Here is a 20,645-nt window from a genome sequence, read left to right as displayed (position 1 = left end):
CAGGATCCATGGTGTAAGGGTTTCCTACACCTTATAGTCGTAACGCTTTCAGAAGTCCTGAAGGTGCCACGGCAACCGTAAGTTGTGCGGTTTGTTGATGCCACAGGTTAGGGTGCACCTTAGCGTGCGCATACCGCTGTGGCATCTGGTCCTGAAGAAAGCCTCGAGAAAGGCACTAGGAGGCTGAAACATGTAGACCATACCTCACCACTATTAGGAGGTGATTGACCAATCTACCCAGTTTTAAAATCCACTTCACTTTATTTTTTAATCTTGCCTTACTGCTCCGACATTAAAAAAAATTTGGGCCTGATAAAGGCAATTTTAACCTTTGCACCACCACTTGCACCTCCACAAAAACAAAAACCCCCTCTGCTGTAGTCAGGCGTCGTAGCACACCAGAGAGGCACTCAGCCTCTCTGATGGGAACCCAATGATGAAGAAGGTCACCAACTAGATTGGTGAGTGAGGGTTCTTCTAAAAACAAGCATTGGCATAGCCAATCAGTCTCACCTTTGGTACCTTATAAGTGTCTAGGCATGCAACAGTTGAGGTTGTTGCACTAAGGATATTGTGCTGGATAACTAAACACTTATAAGGTCCCAAATGCGAGACCTATTGGCTATGCCAATGCTTGTTTTCTACAAGAGGTACCTTTGGAGTAGCATGCGCACTAGTGTGAAAAGATGTGCACGTGCTCAAGTTTCACTAATGGAGCAGTTGCATGTGAAATCATGATCACACCAGGTGAGTGTTGAGGCAGGAAGGGGATCCTTTAAAGAGAAATGTCGTGTCAGTAACAGAGGAAATCAGATCGGAACCACCTCGACCCTGCTATGTCCACTGGAGTCGGAGCCCACAGTAGACAACCAGCAGCATCCAACCTCAAGTGTGACCCTGCTCTGCCCTTTCAGAGCAAGCGACCGGCCTGCACACTGCAGTGGAATTCAGCCACAAGGGAGCGTTTCCGCCCCCCCAACAGAATCTGCAGAGGAACCAGCCTGCATGATCCCGTCCCAGCAACCCTAACAGCAAAAGGAATTTTCAACTCTAAGCAAAGATTTGGATATTGTGCCGTTTATATTCTTGCCAACTTCACGGTGTATCTCACTTTGTATGCATATTCCTTTTATAGATTTTTAGGTATGACAAATACTCATTTTGCAGTGACACTTTATGTTTTGAGTGTATAGCTCTTTCATCAGTGCACACTACATTGTACGTTTTATTTAGGTGCAAAAGAACACCAATTTTGTTCCTGGCTGTGCGTAGGCAGTAGTTTGTCTATCATTTTCTCTTCACCTTGAGCTAACAGTTTTTCCGTCTGAGTGTTACCACAGTTCACTCAACCAAAATCAATCAACAACAGAATTTCTAACTTAGCATGGTGAAATCACAAAAGTAGAGCAGGGTTAAAGGATCAATACAAAAAAAACCCTACTAGAAATAGGTAATGGAAAGTCAAATATGCCATCCCACTTCGCATAAACGCTGGACCATCTCCTTTTTTTGGACACCACTGTCCGTGTATCTTTATTCAGCATCCTGCTCACTGCACTTCAATAACCAACTACTCACACACTTTAAAAGCAAACATGTACCCCATGCACTGGGCTTTCTTTTATCATCCTTTGCTGAGTGATACCTCATGATTTTCTTAAGCACACAATGCTGGTTCCCACCATTTAGGCCACGCACCTAATTGGGTTAGCCACACCCCTTTAGCAGGTTTGTCACACCCCTTTTAGAGACCCTCCAGTTTTTTCATCCCTCTTAAAGCCCTGACTAAATTACAGACCAACATATAACACCGTCACCTGCCAAACATGTACGTCTGCTTGTAATCGCTCCGGAACATCTGAGCGCTACGATGCCGCACTAGTGAAATTTAAGCGCTACACGCATGCTAGAAACTAGACCATTAAGTTACAGACCTATATACCAGTGTTAACGTATGGACAATGCCCCCATCTCTTCATGACACAGAACTCATATGACAGCTTTCTGTCACCAGATCCGCTCAAGTCAATGTCCCCTGGTTGAAACCGCCGCGCGCTCTACCAGTGGTAATTAACAATAAAACAATGCGCAGGCATTCCTATATTCATAGCATGGGCACAGTGACAACAGTGCAGTGCAAGAAGCATGCAGCTGGAGGCGGCACGATGCCCACAGATCAGAGAAGTTGTGCCAGCTGGGCGGGTAAGACATACCACGCTCAGACAGATACGCTGCCACCCTGATCAATGAACGAGGGTCGTCATTAACATTCCGAGGGGATTTAGTAATGCATCAGAGCGAGGCTTCCCTTCCCTTATTAGACCAGAGAGAGAGCGGTGGTGCCCGCAGCCGGCCCGGGCCGCATCGAGCTGTAAGGGCAGACAGTAAGGATGCCTTCACAGCAATAACTCGCGGCTGGCACCTGAGGGCGGGAGCAAAGCGCTGCCTGCAGCACAGAACCGCTGTGTTTACACCACGAAGCGACCCAGAGCCAGTACAGAGAAAATGAACCACGACAACGTCGTGAACCGATAACAAGCAGGTTGCGAGGGCAAAGCCCCCATGGAGGGCACGTCTTTCTTTTATGTGTGTTATGTTCCAGAGTGAGGGGGTGTTGTCTAGTGGTAACGAGCCAGAATATCATTTTAGTGGAAGTAACAAACCCAGCCCAAAGCAGCAGTGTGATCTTGGGCTTAATTGAGTTCTCAGTTTCCTGTTGTTTAAAAAAAGAAAAACTAATTATTAACCCGTACTTGTATAGCACAGCGCCTGGCATGGTCATGGCTGAGCTCTGCCATGAGATAAAAAATGATTATATTGCTTAACACGTCAATGTTCACCCTGCTATTAGGAGCTATCGTTTCGACAGATGAAGAATGTGATATAAAAGATGGCTACCCAAGAGCACACATTTTCATGATAAGTTGAAGAAGCTAGCAATAGAACCCGCATCTTCACTGCTCTGAAGTCTCCGGTGTAGCTAGCAGAGGAACACAAATTCAGCATTCATCCAGACAGTATGGGCAATATATCCATAGCAAGCAATAAATCAGATGCACAATAACTTTTAATATACCTTTGCCACCCCCTCCCAGCAGCTAAACCAGTTCCCATCAATACTTGTCACACAAGATAACCTGAGCGCACAGAAAGAACTAAAGTTAACAGCACAGCTGCTGACTTGCGCAGACGGCTCACTCCATGAAGCGGACGCAATAGGGGCTAGACGCTAGAGGAAGAGAGAGAGGGTGAAAGGAGTGATGTACAGTGTTCTTCTGGAGTGAATAAGGGCACAGCTGTTTATCATTCGATGCACCCGGCTGCCCGTATCATTTTCAAACGCAGGCAGTCTGTAGAGGAAGCCAAAGGAGCGAAAGGGTGGACTGGACACGGACACCCGCAGAATATGCCTTCTACAAACAATAGCCCTCATTCACTAAAGTTAGTGCAGCGTCACATGATTCGGATAAATGTAGCGCTGCAAATGAAGGCCTTTAGTCCATAAATAGACGCTACCTCCGGGGTCGGTTTCGGTCATGTAGGCACCCAAACAAAACTTTAGTAAATGAGGGCCAAATGTACAAACATGACTTCCAGTGCACCAATTGGTGTGACACCATGCTGCCTCTGTGCACCGCAAGTGGGGGAGGTGTGCTGTGTCTGCCTGCTGGAATTTGGAGCACTTGTGCTTGTGCTGGCCTCCGCCTTGCGGGAGCGAGCAGCGGCGGCGGCGCGAGAGCCATATGTTTTCAATTAACACGCGCGCCGCTGCTCGCTCCTGCAAGGTGGATGCCAGCACAAGCATGAGTGTGGGGGAAAGGAGCAGACCGATTTCTAAAGGTAATCTCCTAGAGCAGCGCATGCGCGCTACCTAGGTGAGACCCAACAAGAGGGAGTCCTCTTGCTAGCCCTTCATCTATTTGGCTTCACTCTTCTGTTGTTGATTTGTTATTCTCTAGGGGGACTAAGAGTGGTCCCAATAATTTTCTCCCTCTCTCTCGTTGTTTATATATACATAAAGTCTAACACAGCAGTACAATAGATACCCAGCCAGCGTGTATACTGAAAACGATTTAGCACTTTACCCCAACAAATTTGCACAGTAAAAATACAATTTAAAGAAGGTTAAAATGGATGTGATGCAATCACTTAACAGATAATACCATAATAGTTTAGAATCTAAAGGGATAAAATAGGAATGAAGTGCAAGAACAGTGGCCGAAATTATTCTATGCAGTAACGTGTTCTTTCAAAAATAGTATTTTGTGAATTTGTCTGAGGTACTGACATAATATTCTATGACCCAAAGCTGGCATATGGTTAAACTGGCTGTATTTCTTTCTGGCCGCCCCACACTTGTTTAAGAACTACCAGGCGGAGAATGAACCAAGTCAGTCAGCCTTTTTTCAGTACTAGCTAGCCCAATGCGCAGTTTCCGTTTTTCACGCCATTTGCTCCGCTCTGTCACTGGCCCACCACCAAGAGCCCCTTCCTCCCCAGGGCCTACTTAATGGAGGCAACAGCACAGCCCCATTGAGCAGGTCCTGTGCCAGCTCCTCCTGACCCCTCCAGCTGCTTCTGCCTTGTAGCGGACCTCCATTCACTGCCGTGTTCAAGGCTGTCACTTCCAGCCCTCCAGCAGGTGCTCCCGCTTGCCTGCGCGACCATAAGGGTCACAAGTGTGCCCACACTGCCCACTGTCTTCCATTTTAGCCTCTGTGTCCCGGTTGAGCCACTTTACCTTTATTTAGTAGTATCGTGCGTCTTTGTTTAGCCACTGTACCTTGATTGAGCAAAACAATTTGTCCTTATTTAGTCACTGTATCTTTATTCATCAGTATCGCTTAGCCACTTGTGTCTTAACTTTTTCTCCCTCTTGTTGTCCATCAAAAGCCGGTCCGCCTTTGTTCTGTACTAGTTAGCTTCCTGCGCCACTCCAGTTTTGCTCTGCTCTGCCGCCAGCCCGCCTCCCATTATCCCTCCCTCTCCCAGGACCTACTTAATGGAGACCGCTGCGCAGCCACGCACAGCAGGCGTGCCGAAGGTCCATGCCAGGACCGTGCCCAGCGTCAGGAATCCTGGACCTCCAACCACCTGCTGGTACTACACCACCGAGCTGCAGGCCCTAGCCCATGGAACTCGCCAACAACTGCTGCTGCAGTACCTCTCCACAATCCACGGATCCCATTTGCCTGCCACTGCTTCACCTGCAACACAAAACAACCGCAGGTCCTACACCACGGACTCCTTTACCTGAGGAACAGCTCCTATCCTTGCTACTCAATGACAGATCCCTCCGCAGACACGCCACTGAAATATGGGACACCTTAACCACCCTCACCCTCAACCGGGACATGATATTCATCAGAGACCTGGCTCACCCCGCATCAGATCCTGACATCACAAGCACAACCCCTCAAGGCTACAAAATGATTGCCATCATCTACAAAGACAACCTCCAATGCACCACATCCGAAGACGACACATCACCCATCATGGAACAGCTCAATTTCCAAAGCCGAGCTGACGCCAAAACAACCATCAGAGGAACCCTCACCTACAGACACCCGCGTCTGCAACGCCATCTCCGACTTTATTTCCCTCCCTCCCGCCATCGACTTCACTGCATCTTCTATGAGACTTCAACTTCCACCTCATAGACCCCAACACCACCAACTCCGCCAACATCTTGGACAAAATGAGCAACATCGTACTCAAGCAACTGGTCACCAGCCCAGTGCACAACGCAGGACAGGACACACCCTGAATTCCATCTACCCAGCCAGTGACAGAATCAAATTCTCCCACACGACAGAGTTAACCTGCATCAACCACAGCATTATATACTTCACCATAACACCACCATCGCTACTCCGCACCTTCGTCCTCCCACACCACAGGTGAGAAAAAAATCACGAGACCCAATGGACCACCGCCCTCAACACCAACAGACCCAAGCCCTCAGATAACCTTGAGCAAGACATCTGCAACTTCTCCAACTGGATTCTCAACTGCGCCAACGCACTAGTCCCTATAAGGAAATCTGACACCAGCAGATCCAGCAATCACACCAGGTGGTTCACACCCAAACACCTACCAATAAAGAGAGCCTGCAAGCAACTAGAGAGACTATGGCGCACCAGCAAAAAGCCCAACAGACCGCACTACCTTCAAAGCGTCCCTTGGCAAATATCACACCATCTCAGGGAGGTGAAGAAGGACGCCCTGGTCACCCACATCAAGACCAGCGCCAACAACACAAAGGAACTCTTCGACACTGTCAGAGTTCGCCTGTCCTTAAGTCACCAAGAGCACGATCCAAACCTCTCAGGACCTCTGTGACACTCTAGCAGACTACTTCCACAACAAAATATCGGACATCTACTGCAATGAAGACCCTCAACCAACCAAACTTCTGACGCCGGCCGACACCACCCACACCCACCTGCGCACTGACTTGAATCCGCTAACAATGGACACCACAGCCATCATGAACATGATCCACTCCGGAGCACCTCCCGAACCCTGCATTCACCATGCCTTCAATTGGGACAGAAGGAAATCAGCAGCGCACTCCCTCCCATCCTCAATGTTTCCATCACCACGGCCACCATTCCCAACACATGGAAGCACGCAGAGGTCAAACCCCTCCTGAAGAAACCATCCGCCGACCCCGGCAAAGAAAAAAATTACCGCCCCATCTCCCTGCTACCATTCTCTGCCGAAGTTCTGGAAGAAGCCATCAAACGACAGCTCTCCAAACACCTGGAAAAAAGCAATCCACTCAAACGCCTCCCAATCCGTCTCCGCGCCAACCACAGCACAGAGACTGCCCTGATCATAACAGACGGCATAGGATCCTTCCTCGGCCATGGAGAGAAGGCAGCCCTAATCCTCTTTGACCTCGCAGGGGCGTTCAACACAGTTTCTCATCACCAGACAGAGCAACGCCCTCAAGTGCATTAACTCCTTTCTCACCGGACGCACCCAGAGAATCCACTTACCATCTTTTACCTCAGAGTCCAAGATCATCATCTGCGGCGTCCCCCAGGAGTCCTCCCTCAGCCCCACCTTCTTCAACACCTACAAGACGCTGCTTGCCGACATCATCCGCCCTCTTGGACTCAACATCATCTCCTAAGTCAATGACACTCAACTCATCCTCTCCCTCACCTATTACCACGCAACCACCAGACCCAATTTCTGGAACGCCATGACCAGCGTCGCCGATTGGATGAGGTCCTGCTGTGTGAAGCTGAACACAAACAAGACAGAAGTGCTCATCTTCGGAAACAACACCTCACCATGGGACGACACCTGGTGATCTACGACCCTCGGCTTAAGTCCGAACCCTGCCAGAATTCGCCCCCAACCTCGACATCATTTACAGCCAACTCATCCTCAAGCGACAAAACAACGCAGTGTCCACCTCCTGTTTCCACATCCTCCCCATGCTACTAAAGATTTTTAGATGGATCCCCCAACACCAGAAGAACGGTAACCCAAGCCATCGTCTCCAGCCGCCTCCACTAAGTAAAAGCACTCTACGCTGGAACCACCACACAACTCCTCAAGCCCTCCAAACTATACAGGGCATCGCAGCCAGACTCATCCTACACCTTCCCAAATGGGCCAGCATCACCCCGCACCTCAGAAGCATCCACTGACTCTGTGCAGAGAAGAGAAGCCAGTTCAAGGTAACAACCCTTGTATACAAAGCCCTCCACAACATCGAACCAACTACATCAACCACCGCCTGACTTTCCACCAACCCGCCACAACCTTCCTCGCCCACCTCCCATGCATTCGTCAAAGCCGCTGCAGAGGTCATTTCTTCTCCTTCTTCGCCACCAAATCCTGGAACGACTTCCCCCTCCACCTGCAAACCGCACCCACGCTCTCGGACTTCAGGAGAGCACTCAAGGCCTGGCTCTTTGACTAGAGGCCGCCAGTTTCCTAGCGCCTGTATGCTCCCCGAGGTGATAAGCCACGCTATACAGGTACTTAATTGATTCATACACACCAGGTACCATAGGTAATTTCTCAGAACTTCACTAGTGCTTGTCATCACACAGAGGCCGCAAGGCAGTGGATACAGGCAGATCATTCTCAGACTAAACAAAATGTCAGAGGCTCCAGGGTGAGCTTCTTGGCACTCCTTTAGCAATAGCTAACAGTACGTAAAAGCAAGAGGGCAGATCTGTCAGCTTGTTCTCTCTCGGGATGCCACAATCAGGAAGTTGCCTCGCAGGAAAATCCAATGACCTCTCAGGTTCAGTAAGGCTCTTAGAAATAGAGTAGGTCCAGGCCAATGGTCAAACAGTGACCAGTCTCTGGAAGTCTCTTCCAATCAGACAGCAGCACAATTACAGCAGTGTGGCATCTATATAGTGCAAGAATAATTCATTGAGCAAGAGGACTGGCATTGAAGCAAACTTACCTGAGGCTGTAGGCAAAACAGTCTTTCAAGATGAAATTTAATTTGTGGCTCTAAGCAGACAGTCTCATACTTTGTTTTCAGATCAAAACAGAGAAACAGGCTCTCATAGCAACGACCAACCTGTGAATAACGAAGAAACAGAAAGTTAACTAGAGCCTCTCTCCCAGCATCCTTTGTTTACAGCAAGAACTTAAAGGTTTTTTTTTTTTTAAAAGCATCTGGCAAAGCCAATAGGTTTCTGCAGTGTGAGCTATTGGCTTTGTAAATGTCAGTGTCTTTTAGCCATGTTGTATAGCTGCACGGATGCTGTTAAGCATGGCAGAAATTTTAGGGGAAAAAAGAAGTATGACAAGGGTAGTGCTAGTTGCATCTTAGCGCTTTTTTGTGTAGCAGGAGGGGCAAGACAAACAACACAACACGGGAGGGAGTGGAGGACTAGTGGGAAGAAGGTAAATAAGCATTGGCATAGCCAAAAGGTCTCGCCTTTGGGACCTTATAAGAGTTTAGCCCGAGTTACTGGCTTTGCTAATGTGTCTAAGCGATGTTGTAGAGTAGTGTGGGTTGTGTGCAGCATGTTGATGAGTTATAAGCATTTTTGTTACCTCATCTATAAATCAGATATTATGTATAACTGCACGACTTCGCTGGCAAGCTCTGTAAAGTGGCGCAAATGTGTGTGGTTGTCAATAAAATCTGGCCACTTTGCAACCACCCTGTCTTGCATTATGTAATTTATTTATTTTTGGTATTTTTAACCTTTTAACCCAGGGTAGAACTACTGTCTTTGGATATGTCAATATTTGGAGCCTAGTGCTGATGCAAATCCTGATAGTTCTATTTAAGGATCTCTGCAGTTAAATACATAACGCAAGGCAAGTTTGAGATGCACTGGGCGAACTCTTCATGTGTGAGTGGTAAGGCTGCTTCTTATGCTGCAGGTCAGAAAATATCTGCATTATGATAGTTCTGCAAATGGGTATTCACTCCGATGTCATGGTTCATGTGAAAATATGATAGTTGTGACAGGCCATGAGGGGTGTACCGGTGGATTTGATTTTTTTTTTTTTTTACTGACCTGACACTCTACCAGTGTGTCAGACAATGTAACTAGGCTATTACTGAAATGTATTTGAGAACGGACTTTGCCATTTTAGGCATAACCTGTGCATCTAAGGTTCTGCTTCAGCATATAATAACTGTCTGGCATATGATAGCTGTACCCTCGTAAGTGATGGATGTGGCCCCAACTTGAGATTGCGGCAATCTGTTACAGGGGACCACAAAATGTAATGGGATTTTCCTTGGTAGCGTTTTTGTTATTATAGTAAATTGCTCTACTTTTTTTGGCAGTGTTGTTTCTTCCTGTGATCTCATCAAGGATAAAGTCCATGTAATATTATTTCATTTCTTGTTGGGGTCAAAGGTCAAGTGGCATGTCATCGGGGTCAAAGTGCATGTAATGTCACTTCCGCTGTCCCCTGGTATTTTTTTGAATTTACATCTATAGCCATAAATGCATTGAACTTGAGCCTTCCACATAAGAGTCTTTTTAAAGGTGGGCACAGGTGTTCAAGACCGGACTGAGAACCTATATCAGCCTAGCACAAATGTTCAAAGCAGCCCCACATTTCTTCGTGCGAGTGAGCCTAGCGATCTTGTCTCTGTGGGAAATGTGAGTGTGGTGCGTATTCATGCCCAGAGCTTTCGGGAGAAAATAAGGCCCAAGCTTAGAATAAAGCACAGCTATTCAAATATATTAGCTAATCATTTTCAGATCTAGTTCATAGCACTTCATCCAGCTCTGAAAGCAGCCTCCTATATAGCAGTCCACCGAGGATAAGCCAGCGTTCGAGTTCTTACTTTTAGCAAGGAATACACGCTTTCAGATTTCTACTAAAGTTCATATTAAAGTCAAAACACACTTACTATCTGATTGGGTTCCTTCACATCACAACTGATGACTTATTTAAATAAAAATTCCCCTGACATGCCAATATTATGAAAACTTTAGATGTTGTTGTGGATGCTCCAGCGTGGGTCGGGGTGCTGTGTGTGCGCCACAGCTACAAAACTTATTTAACAGTAACTGCTTAAGTGGATTTCCGCAGATTACTATTAAGGATTTTGGCAGAAGGATCAGACTCTGTCTGCATGGGACACAGTTAATGTAAGCTTATCATGAAGTAACAACGTTGCACAGCGCTTAGCATGAGTGAAGGCACAATAAAAGCATTCTTCCTAAACTAATCAAATCATTAGCATGCATCTTAGCTGAGGGCGCCATGATATGTCGGGCACTGCTGGCACCCATTCAGCACAAAGACAATTTTCACTGACTCTTCTTCCATTTATTAAATCCGATTTAGCTTCCCTACAATCCCAAACCTCTGCATCCCTCGGAGTGTACGGCACTCCTGCAAATTCTAAGGGGACACGCTGGCTTATGTTTAACTACTCCTACGGATTCCAAGGGAACACACAGGCTTATGCTTAACGATCGAAAACAATAGATGGTCTGGTCAGTTTTCAAACTAAACTAAAAAAATATACTGAAAGGCCGCACTGAAAGAACGCGTGTATCTACACTTTCTTTATTTAGAAGGGGCTTCGCTTTGGCTTTAAACTAACTAACAGAAAGCAGATTAAACAGAAAGCCTGACGCCGCAACCCCGACTGCACTGCGATTACTTAGCAGGTCAGAAGTCTGAGGGAATGTTGACTATATTTCTGAAGTCATTATTTCATGCTTCCAATTCCCGCTCACAGCTGAGAGCCTGAGCCGCCTTTAAAGTGTCTTCGGCTACAAAGTTTGTGAAGGGACTCCCTAGGCTCCCTGGAATTGCCCAACTCGGAGTCAGAAAGGGGGGGCAAGAGGCATGACATCACAAATCAGTTCAAGATGCTCCCCGCGCCGACGCTCGATGGCCCTCGCTCCTGCATCGTGGCACGCGCTCATAGCACTGCTCACAGGCATGCAGAAGAGGGGATGCAGGGACGGGAATGCGTACTGAAGAGGGAGAAAGGCGTGCGTGCTGTAAAGGGAAGACAGGGAAGGCGTGCAGAAGAAGGGGTCAGGAAAACAGTGCTGAAGGGGGGGCGAGGAGACAAGGAAAGGCGTGCTAAAGAGGGGGGCAGAAAAGGAGTGCTTAAGAGGGGGGCAAGGAAAAGTTGGCAGAGATCAACAAGTTGACAAGGGAGAGCGAGAGTGAGACAGGCAGTGGAGGAGCAAGCACGCGCAGCCACACTAATTGAAAACAGATGGCCCCTGCGCGCCGCTGCTCGACTCGTGCTGGAATTCCCCTTGCGGGAGCGAGCAGCGGCGCGAGGGCCATCTGTTTTCAATTAGCGCGAGTCACTGCTCGCTCCCGCAAGGTGGATGCCAGTGCAAGCACGAGTGCTTGAAAAGAGCTGACCAATTTCTAAAGGTCATCTCCCTAGGCGAGACATAAAAAGCGCTATGAGACGGCCAGCAATGTCCATGTCATAGAGCTTTGTTGGTTATAGTGGCTGGGACTTTAGGAGTGAGGGGTAACACACAGAAAATGAGTGGGAGGTAAGAAGCTAACACTCCAACAGGAGGGATAGAGAAGACAGACATGGGAAAAGCCAAACATGAACAAGGGCAGGTGGAGAAGAAATTGACAGGGACAGGAGGGTGGTAGGGACAACCAGCAACATGGGCCAGTGGTAGGTGGGAATAAAAAGCAGCAACATGGATGGGGATATGGGAGACAGCCTGAAAACACTAGCAATTATATGGACAGCTTGAACACAAAAAAATAGCTCCAAAAAGCGGGAGCAGTGGAAGGACACAAGTAGTTGATTCATGATCCAGGGAAGGACCAAACAGAAGAAGGGGATATGAAGCATGCCATGCCATCACAAGCGGAAATAGAGCGAATGAGAGCAGCGCTGAAGCCAACACCAATGATAATCTATGGGTGGGCTGTAAGCCTATATATGGAAACAATGTCTTGTCAAGACCTAAACATTGCTCATGCTAATCTGTAAACCAGAACTGGAAAAGAAGGTATCCAGAAGCTAATTGTAAGCCAGATGTAATTTGAAGACACTAGACACATTCAGTTGAGCTCACAATATGTGTGCTTCGAATTCAGAGCAGCGAATTGCAGAGGATGAGGGAGGCCTCTTATTTTCAGATCCAGCTAAGACCAGCACAAATGTTTCAATTAAAGGTCCATCAGCACTCCTTTTGCTCAAGTATCATTCTGGTTGGTAGTTTCTGGAAGCCTGACTCATTGATTCAATGCCATCAAGGAAATAAACCCAACTAGTTAGTTAACAAGTGCTTAGGATATAAACTACGGGTTGGAGGCAGGTGTTTTAGTTCTCCAAGCCCTGTATGTAAGAAATATGCATGTCAATATAAGGGATAATGCAAACACAATAAGATGATGGACAGAGTGCTGAAACTTTTCAGACACTCACCCCCAGTCAATATTAGATCTGAACTAAATCCATCATCGTTATTGCGCTCACTTCGCCACCCCAGTTCGACCCAGCCATATGCAACTCAGTCCTGACCCTGTTTCTCATGGGAACAGTCCAGCCCGAACTATCAAGCCAGGACTTTCCCTGGACCGGAAACAAATATCCTGGGACCGGTTTCGAGGTAACACCCCTCATCAGCCAGGCTAGCTTGAATCCAGTAGCAAAGTGAGAAAGGGACCCATGTCTTGGAATATCCTGCCAACTGGGGTGAACAATGCAAAGACAATAAGGGATTACACCAATACCCACTGAAATAGCACTTACAAATAAGTGTTCGTTACTATACATGACCCCCTTCAAGCACCCTTAGAATAAGGAAAGACTGATAAAAAATTATATGTAAGTATCTAAGCTTATGACTTGAAGTTTGCACACAGGCTCTGATGGCGATTCATAAATTCCTAAACAACATAATCAGAATTTTAACTCCAGACCTGAAACTAGCACAACATGAAATAAGAAATAGAAGACCTATATTTTGATTCTGAGGTGGGTTGGGGAGGAAGGCAGCTGGGTCCCACAGCTGTGGCTTTCATGTCTATAAATGATGGCAAAGAAATGGCAGTGTTAATCGTTTTATGGGGTGAAATTATTTCGAAGTAGTTTTCGGTCAAAAACAGAGGTTGGAGATTAGGAAAGGAGATACCCGTAGGATTCCAGATGAAAATGCACACAAAGAGGGCACCCAAAGCACATAGTATTTGCAGTTAATTGAAATTGAAGTGGTGTTCACCGTACCAGAAAACTGAATTTGTATTCCCAATTCTTCATGCAGCAAATCCTTGGCAATCTTTAGTCCAAAATCTAGTTGAGATGGGTTATTAACATGCATTTCCTGCGGCAGGTCTTTAAAAAATAGCTTACCTATTGGGCAAAACTCAATTAGCACACTTATTCGGTAAGCTTGTTTGCAGTGCCATGATGTTATGCAATGGTATTAGAGTCTTACTAAGCACATATTCACATTTACTGCCTTTGCTAGCACTAGGTGATGCAACAGCAACTGACTGCAGTCCTAACCTAGCACTTGCAAAAGCAATACGTCTGGCTTGCATTTTGAATCCAAAGTAAAATATGAAGAAAATCACGCTGCAGTGGGAAGAAAATGCTCTCTGTATACAATGCATGTGTGAGACAAATAATTTAAACTGTGATGTTACGGTGTATTTTTGTGGTGTAAAATAGTTCTCCATGCATCGAAATTCAAGTACTTTGTAAGTGGTGGCATACTACACTGAACAGTCGTCAACATGAAGGGGCGAGAGAGATGATCCTCTGAGCAGAAGCAAAGCAAATTTTGTATAGGTCAAGTGAGAATAAGCACAAACTGTATTTAAAGAGCTACATCATAAAGGATTGGTGGAAGATTATTAGAGCGGAATAGGGAGGATGTCCAAATGGAGTAAATTCCACAGTTCAGGAGTTCAATCGGAGGACCTGTATCCACCAATCCAGACTATATTTAATTAAGGAATTATAAGGGAAGAGTGCTACAAAATCTCAGATGACTATTAGGTGGTTATAATTGAGGCCTGTCTTTAATTAAGGTGGGAGAATGGTTATACTGTGCATAGAACTTTGAACAGCAGGTACACAGTCCTTGATTGGCAACCGGTATATCCTAGCCAGGAGAGGATTTATAAGGCAGAATCGAGAGAGGCAGCTACAATTCGAATAGCACAGATCTGTAGCACATGTACATTATGAACTACACATGAAGGTTAACCTAAGTAAAGAATGCATCACCAGCTCAAAAAAGATATCATTGCTAATGTTTTGCAATTTTTAGGTCTCGCCTGGCGTTAGCAGTGCGCATGCGCTGCACTCGCCATGCGAGGGCTTCTTGGAATCAACAAGTATACCAAAAGCTTTCATAGGCAGACTTGAAGCCCCACCGATCTTTTTTATTCGCTGGCGTCATCCTCCATGCAAAACACTGGCTCACGATTGAAAAGGAGGCTTCTTAGTCCCTCCATGTTACCGCCCTGTCCTGATTTTGGCCCCGCCCCTGGGACTGGATACTTTACATGCAGCGGTACACTCTCTCCTTGATTAGTCATGTCGGCACTATTTTTAATAATAGGGCCTGACACAATGGCGGGGGCTTAGCCCTCATTGATTGGAATGGGATCCGTGTAGGTGAGTAGATTTGTTAACACCACAGGCTTAGTCGGCTAGACCTGCACAACAGCCTCCGTGGTGCAGCCCAGGCGACGCCCGTACCAGCATCACCTGCTCCTCTCTGCTCCCTACCTCAGTCGTGCACAGGCACTCTACCATCCCGGTCTGTGCCGCCCCTGAACGCTCCTGTTAGCTCCCAGTGCTGGGCAACCTCTGCTGTTACCCTCCGAGAATGCTCTGCTGCGGTCCCCATCTCTCCCACTAGCTGCTCAGATCGCAGCCTCCCCTTTACCCAGACACCACAAGCTTCCGTACTCCCGCTCATTTTAAGTGTTCCTCCTTATCCATGCAACCCGTTTTGCAGGCGTTCCCCTTGTCACCTTCGGTTTGTAGTTAAGCAATGTAACGCCTTGTTCTGGAACTTTAGGCTTGGCTCTAACCGCACCCTGGAGCACGAGAGGGGGGGGGGGGGGGGGTTGGGGGGGAGACCAGGGAGTGCTGAAAAAAACGGACATTAACATTATCCATCTTTAGAATTCTTCAGCTTTCGTGTTGCCTCTCCCTCAGCCTGTCTGTATGGAAACTGCCGTAGGTGGTGATAGCATTCAGCATAACAAAGTCCATTATTTACCACAATGCAAATGCAGTTAATTAACTCACTCCTCCCTCCTCACAACCCCCTCTCCATGTGTGTTTTTTGGTTTTATTTTTATTTTTTTTAAATGGCAGGAAGGGAATCCTATTACTCTTCCATGTTGCTGTGCTGCTGTCTCGCTCCCAGCATTACATTGCAGCTGCCCGAGAACCCAGCTCGGGAAGAGGAAAGAGGCATGGGGATGGCTTCTCCCAGTGCTGTCTACAGACATTAACCACTGCTAGACTACAAGGTATTTCTAGCGCACTCTTCTCTTTCTCTTACACCGTGCTGCAGCAATTGCACTCTAAAGTGCTTTATATAATTTTACAAATCTGCATGAGCTACACTCCAGGCTGGATGATTGTTGCTCCACCCACTTCCCCTCTCATCTCTCCCACACTCCCACTATACACACTTATCTCCCAATACCACCGTCCTCTCACCCTTCCCTCACCACCTCTCTCCTCTCTATACTTCCTACTCATACATACTACCTTCCTTACACTGCATTAGTTCGCCTCTCACCTCCCCCCCACCCCCAGATCGTGAAGGGTATAACTGTCTGATTGTGTAGTCGCACACGTTAATTTCGGGTGATGCTGTCTGCGACGTACATTGTGTGGCCTTGGGCTGTGCACACATTGTGAATGGAGCTGCAAGTGCTCTGGTCGCAGTCGCATGGTGCTGCAGGCACACGTTGTGTGTTGCTGGGGGTGCACACATTTTTGCGTGGCGCCGACACGGTCGCCAGTAAGGCTGCACCGGAAGCCTTGCAGGACAGCTGTGAGTTACAAATTGTCTGCCACATGTGTTGCAGGCGCATAGCAGCAGTGCGGCCGCCTTCAAAAACAAGCATTAACAATGCAATAGGTCTCGCCTTTCATTAAGTTAAAGTCATTTGCTTTGCTCTACAATACCATTAACAAAGCAAATGGCTTTAACTTAATGAAAGGCGAGACCTATTGCATTTTCAATGCTCGTTACTCAAGAAGCCCCTCACCTTCCGAACGGGGAAAACCTGCAGAGGTTACTTGAGAGGGTAGGGTCTCAAATTCTAACTTGGAGGATGGAAACCGATCAGACTAAGAAAGGACCTGCGGCAATTTCAGGGGGGCAGTAATGTTCCACTGATGAGTCCATACCATGGTCAACAGCTCTGCGGTGCATAGAGCACCCTAAAGCTTTAAAAACTTGCACTGGGACTAACAAGCATGGGGGCCAATGTAACATGGAGTACAGGATCGCTGGGCCCATCAATGTGACTGCTCAAGAAAGTGGAGGGGAGGGTTTGAATGGTTCCACCATACTACTACATACATCAGCCGCATGCTCTGAATTTATAGGTACATGGCTATTGGTATGGGACTGTGTGACCAAAATTTCAGAGTTACACAAAAGGGCAGGAGTATTGTCATGAACTGTAATCCAGGTCTGAGGTAAGAAATGACTTTTTGTTAAAAAAAGAATACTCAAGAAAAAAAACTTCTTAAAGGTGGTATATTGAAAACATTGTATGTATTTTAATTCACATAGTATACAATGCGATCCACAAAAACCAAGCAGCATCGTTAATACGATGCACCCTAATAAGAATACTAGCAATTCCCCCATCTCAGGCATGAACCTGTATCAAAAGATAAATTGTCTCAGATTCTTGAGCAAATTGTGTGATGGATGGCACTAACCAGGGTTTGCCTGGGTCACACGTGCACATACCAAAATGTGCCTGGAGTAAAAACCAGCCACCCAATAAATAAAGAATCAGGGTGACGACTCATAGGGATTAAATAGATGCAGGGAAATCGTCAAAGCTCTCCTGTAATCACTGTTTTTGAGGAATGTTGCCTTTTACCACTCATTTTGATCAGATTGGTCATAAGGAGATATGGGTCATCAAGCTCAGAGGTTTACCAAGACGGCACAGTAAGCGTGAACCTTTCCGTTTAGGCCTTAGAGAGTAAGAGATAGAATCTTAATTGTAGCCCTAAAAGGAAGACAATGGGAAAAAGGAAGAGACCAAATGCCACTCTCCACAGGGTTTTAAAGAAACCTGGAATGATTGCAGCATGCAACAAGCTCTGGCAAAGCCAAAAGTTCTTGCCTATACAAGAGCTATTGGCTTGCCAATGTGTTTTAGCAATGTTGGAAAAAAGGTGCCCTTCTCTCTGGAAGAGTCAAACCTATAGCACTCCTGAGCGAGACTGTCGCTATTTACAAATTGCTTCACTCCATTCTTGAATTTCAAAATAAGTTTATTCTGTCGTTGTTCAGATCATAACGTATCCGAATATTTAATATAACCATGATGATGTGATACATATCATAAGTATATCCTAGTGCATTTGTGAGGCATACGTATAAACTGTTGTTACTTCACAGAAATTTTATATAGCCCCAATGCATTTCGGGACCAGACCTTTGTCAGGGTGTAATCCCTGGAAAAGAAACAAACTGGGTGTAAATCCAAGAACATGGCGAATGCGAAAAGATTGAAGGTGCTCTTTGCTAATTAGTGGGAAGGGTGGAAGAGGACACAAATGAATGGAACATCGTGTACTCAATACCACCGGGTGTCAGATAATGAACGTGCGTGTGAAACATAGAAAAGATAGACTGTCCTAGAACCAGCTTGAAACATGGGTGAAAAAGGGTTAAACGGCTTAAACGGGGTGTCAACGAATCAAGGAGTGAAAGTGGCTCTATGCCGGTAATACGAGCGAGGTGCCTAAAGTGAGTGGCTGGGCAATGTGGTCACACCACTCAAGATATAACAATCTGTGATAAAACCATGCAAAAACGTACAAATAGCTGTGCCTAAGTTTCGCATACCTGTGAAGCCGGTCACTGGAGACGCCGTGTTCAGGTGAACTTCAATGAAATGAGGCTGCGAAGTTCCCCGGAATTATAACAGACTGTGGCCTGGAAGTGAACTCGTGATTAGACTCCAGCAGTGTGAAGGAATTAAGGCCATTGTCCCGGTGACTAGAGACGCTAAGCAAAGGTTCTGTACCCGCGTGCATGATGGTCAAGTGTGGAATGTTAGACCGAGTGAAAAGACTAAGAGTGTTGCTGGGGCAACTAGAGACGCTGGTTAAGCGCTCGGTTATGTACAGGTTATTGTCTCTTCCTTCATATTCTGTTACTTGTTCCAAATCGTGTACCGAAGTTGGCCGATATTATGGTTCATCTCAGAGAAGTGAGTGGCCACAGTAGATTTAAGGTTCTTTGTGCGTATGTTGCTTTTATACTCTGTCAGCTGAAATTTGATTTTACGTTCCATGTTGCCCACATAGGCCAAACCACATGGGCATTTCAGCAGGTATATAACGTTGCTTCGGATACTTTATGATCTGAACAACGACAGAATAAACTTATTTTGAAATTCAAGAATCGAGTGAAGCAATTTGTAAAGAGCGACAGTCTCGCACAGGAGAGCTATAGGTTTGACTCTTCCCGAGTGAAGGGCATCTTTTTTCCAATTATCAGGCATTCGCCTCAAGGACAGGAGGCGACAACCCGTAGCACCCAGACCTTAGGATCAACTTTCTTAAAAATAGTTTCATTCACGCCAAAGTATTTTTGTCACAAAGGAGTGCGACTGACACCTCCATATTGACATTTTAGCAATGTTGTACACCAGCGCGAGTACTGTTCAGAATTAATAAAAGTTAGCGACAGAGACGAGTGCCATGGAGTGTCAGAGTGGAATGGCAAAGAGTGGTGTAGAGTGTCATGGAGTGGAATAAAGGGTTGTGCATAGAGTGGAGTTGTGTGGCTTACAGTGGAGAAGAGTAGAGTGGACTGGTGTAAAGTGCATTGACGTAGAGTATTGTAGAGTGCAGTGGCGTTGAGTGTAGTGCCACAGAATTTAGCAGTATACAATGCAGTGGCGTAGATTCAAGTGTGTGCATAGTAGAGCGCAGTGACGTAGAGTGCAACGGTGCAGAGTAGAGTGACAGAGTACAGTGCCGTAGCGTGGTGCGGCACAGAGCGGTGTAAAGTATAGTGCCGTAGAGTGCAGTGGAGTACTGCAGAGTAAAGTGGTGTAGAATGCAATGGTAAAGTGCAGTAGTGCAGAGTGGAGTGGCACAGAGTTCAGTGGCGAGTGCAGTGTTGCACAGAAGAGCAGCATAGAGTACAGTGGTATAGAGTTGCGTACGGTGCATTGGCATAGAGTGCAGTGGCATGGTGTAGAGTGGCGCAGAGTAGAACAGAGTGCAACGGAATTGTGGCCAGGAGTGGAGCAGAGCGGACTGGTGTAGAGTGCATTTGCGTACAGTGTTGTAGGGAATGCTAATAGAGTGAAGCAGCATAAAATTCAGCTGTGTATAGTGAAGGGATATAGAATGCAGTGGCATAGATTAAAGTGGTGCATAGTGTAGTGCAGTGGCATAGAATACAGTGGCTTGGACTAGTGCGGAGTAGAGTGGCATGCACTACAGTGGTGACTAAGGGTTCAGGGTAGTGTGGCGAAGAGTGCTGTGGCAAAGAAAGCTGTAGGGTATAGTGGCGTAAAGTGAAGTAGTGCAGAGTAGAGTGGCGGAGTTCAGTTTTGTAGAGTGTAGTGGCGTAGAGTAGATTGTTTCAGAGTAGAGTGGAGTGGAGCGGTGCAGAGTAGAGTGAGGTGGTGTGGTGCAGAGTAGAGTGAGGTGGAGTGGGTGAGGTGGCAGAGTAGAAAGGAGTGGAGTAATGGCATAAAGTGGTGTAGACTAAAGTGGCATAGAGTGCAGTTGTGCAGATTAGATAAGTGGGATACAGTGGTTTGGCATAAAATGCAGGGAGGTAGAGTGGAGTGAACAGAGTAGAGAGCATTGGCCTTGAGTGTATTGGCATAGAGTGCAGTGGCGTAGAGTGAAGTGTTGCAGGGTGGCGTAAAGTTGAGTGTCGCAGAGTGGAGCTGTGCATACTAGAGTGAAGTGGCCTGGCGTGGAGTAG

The 20,645-nt window shown here is 46.6% G+C and overlaps 1 protein-coding gene across 8 annotated transcripts in view; it reads right to left on the bottom strand.

Annotated features, from left to right (window-relative positions):
• Window positions 1–20,645, bottom strand: part of LOC146809390 (carnitine O-palmitoyltransferase 1, liver isoform-like) — a 406,858-nt gene that overhangs the window by 372,434 nt on the left and 13,779 nt on the right. For 7 of the 8 annotated variants that reach the window (XM_085616202.1, XM_085616204.1, XM_085616209.1 and 4 more), the window contains exon 2: window positions 8,441–8,560. The exons of the other annotated variant lie outside the window; for it this stretch is intronic. The gene's annotated coding sequence lies outside the window, so the exon portion shown is untranslated. The remainder of the gene's footprint in view (window positions 1–8,440; window positions 8,561–20,645) is intronic. 8 annotated transcript variants of the gene reach the window in all.

This window comes from Triturus cristatus, chromosome 7, assembly GCF_964204655.1.
Source record: "Triturus cristatus chromosome 7, aTriCri1.1, whole genome shotgun sequence".
Classification (NCBI taxonomy): Eukaryota; Metazoa; Chordata; class Amphibia; order Caudata; family Salamandridae; genus Triturus; species Triturus cristatus.
This window is presented reverse-complemented; position numbering and strand designations above follow the sequence as displayed.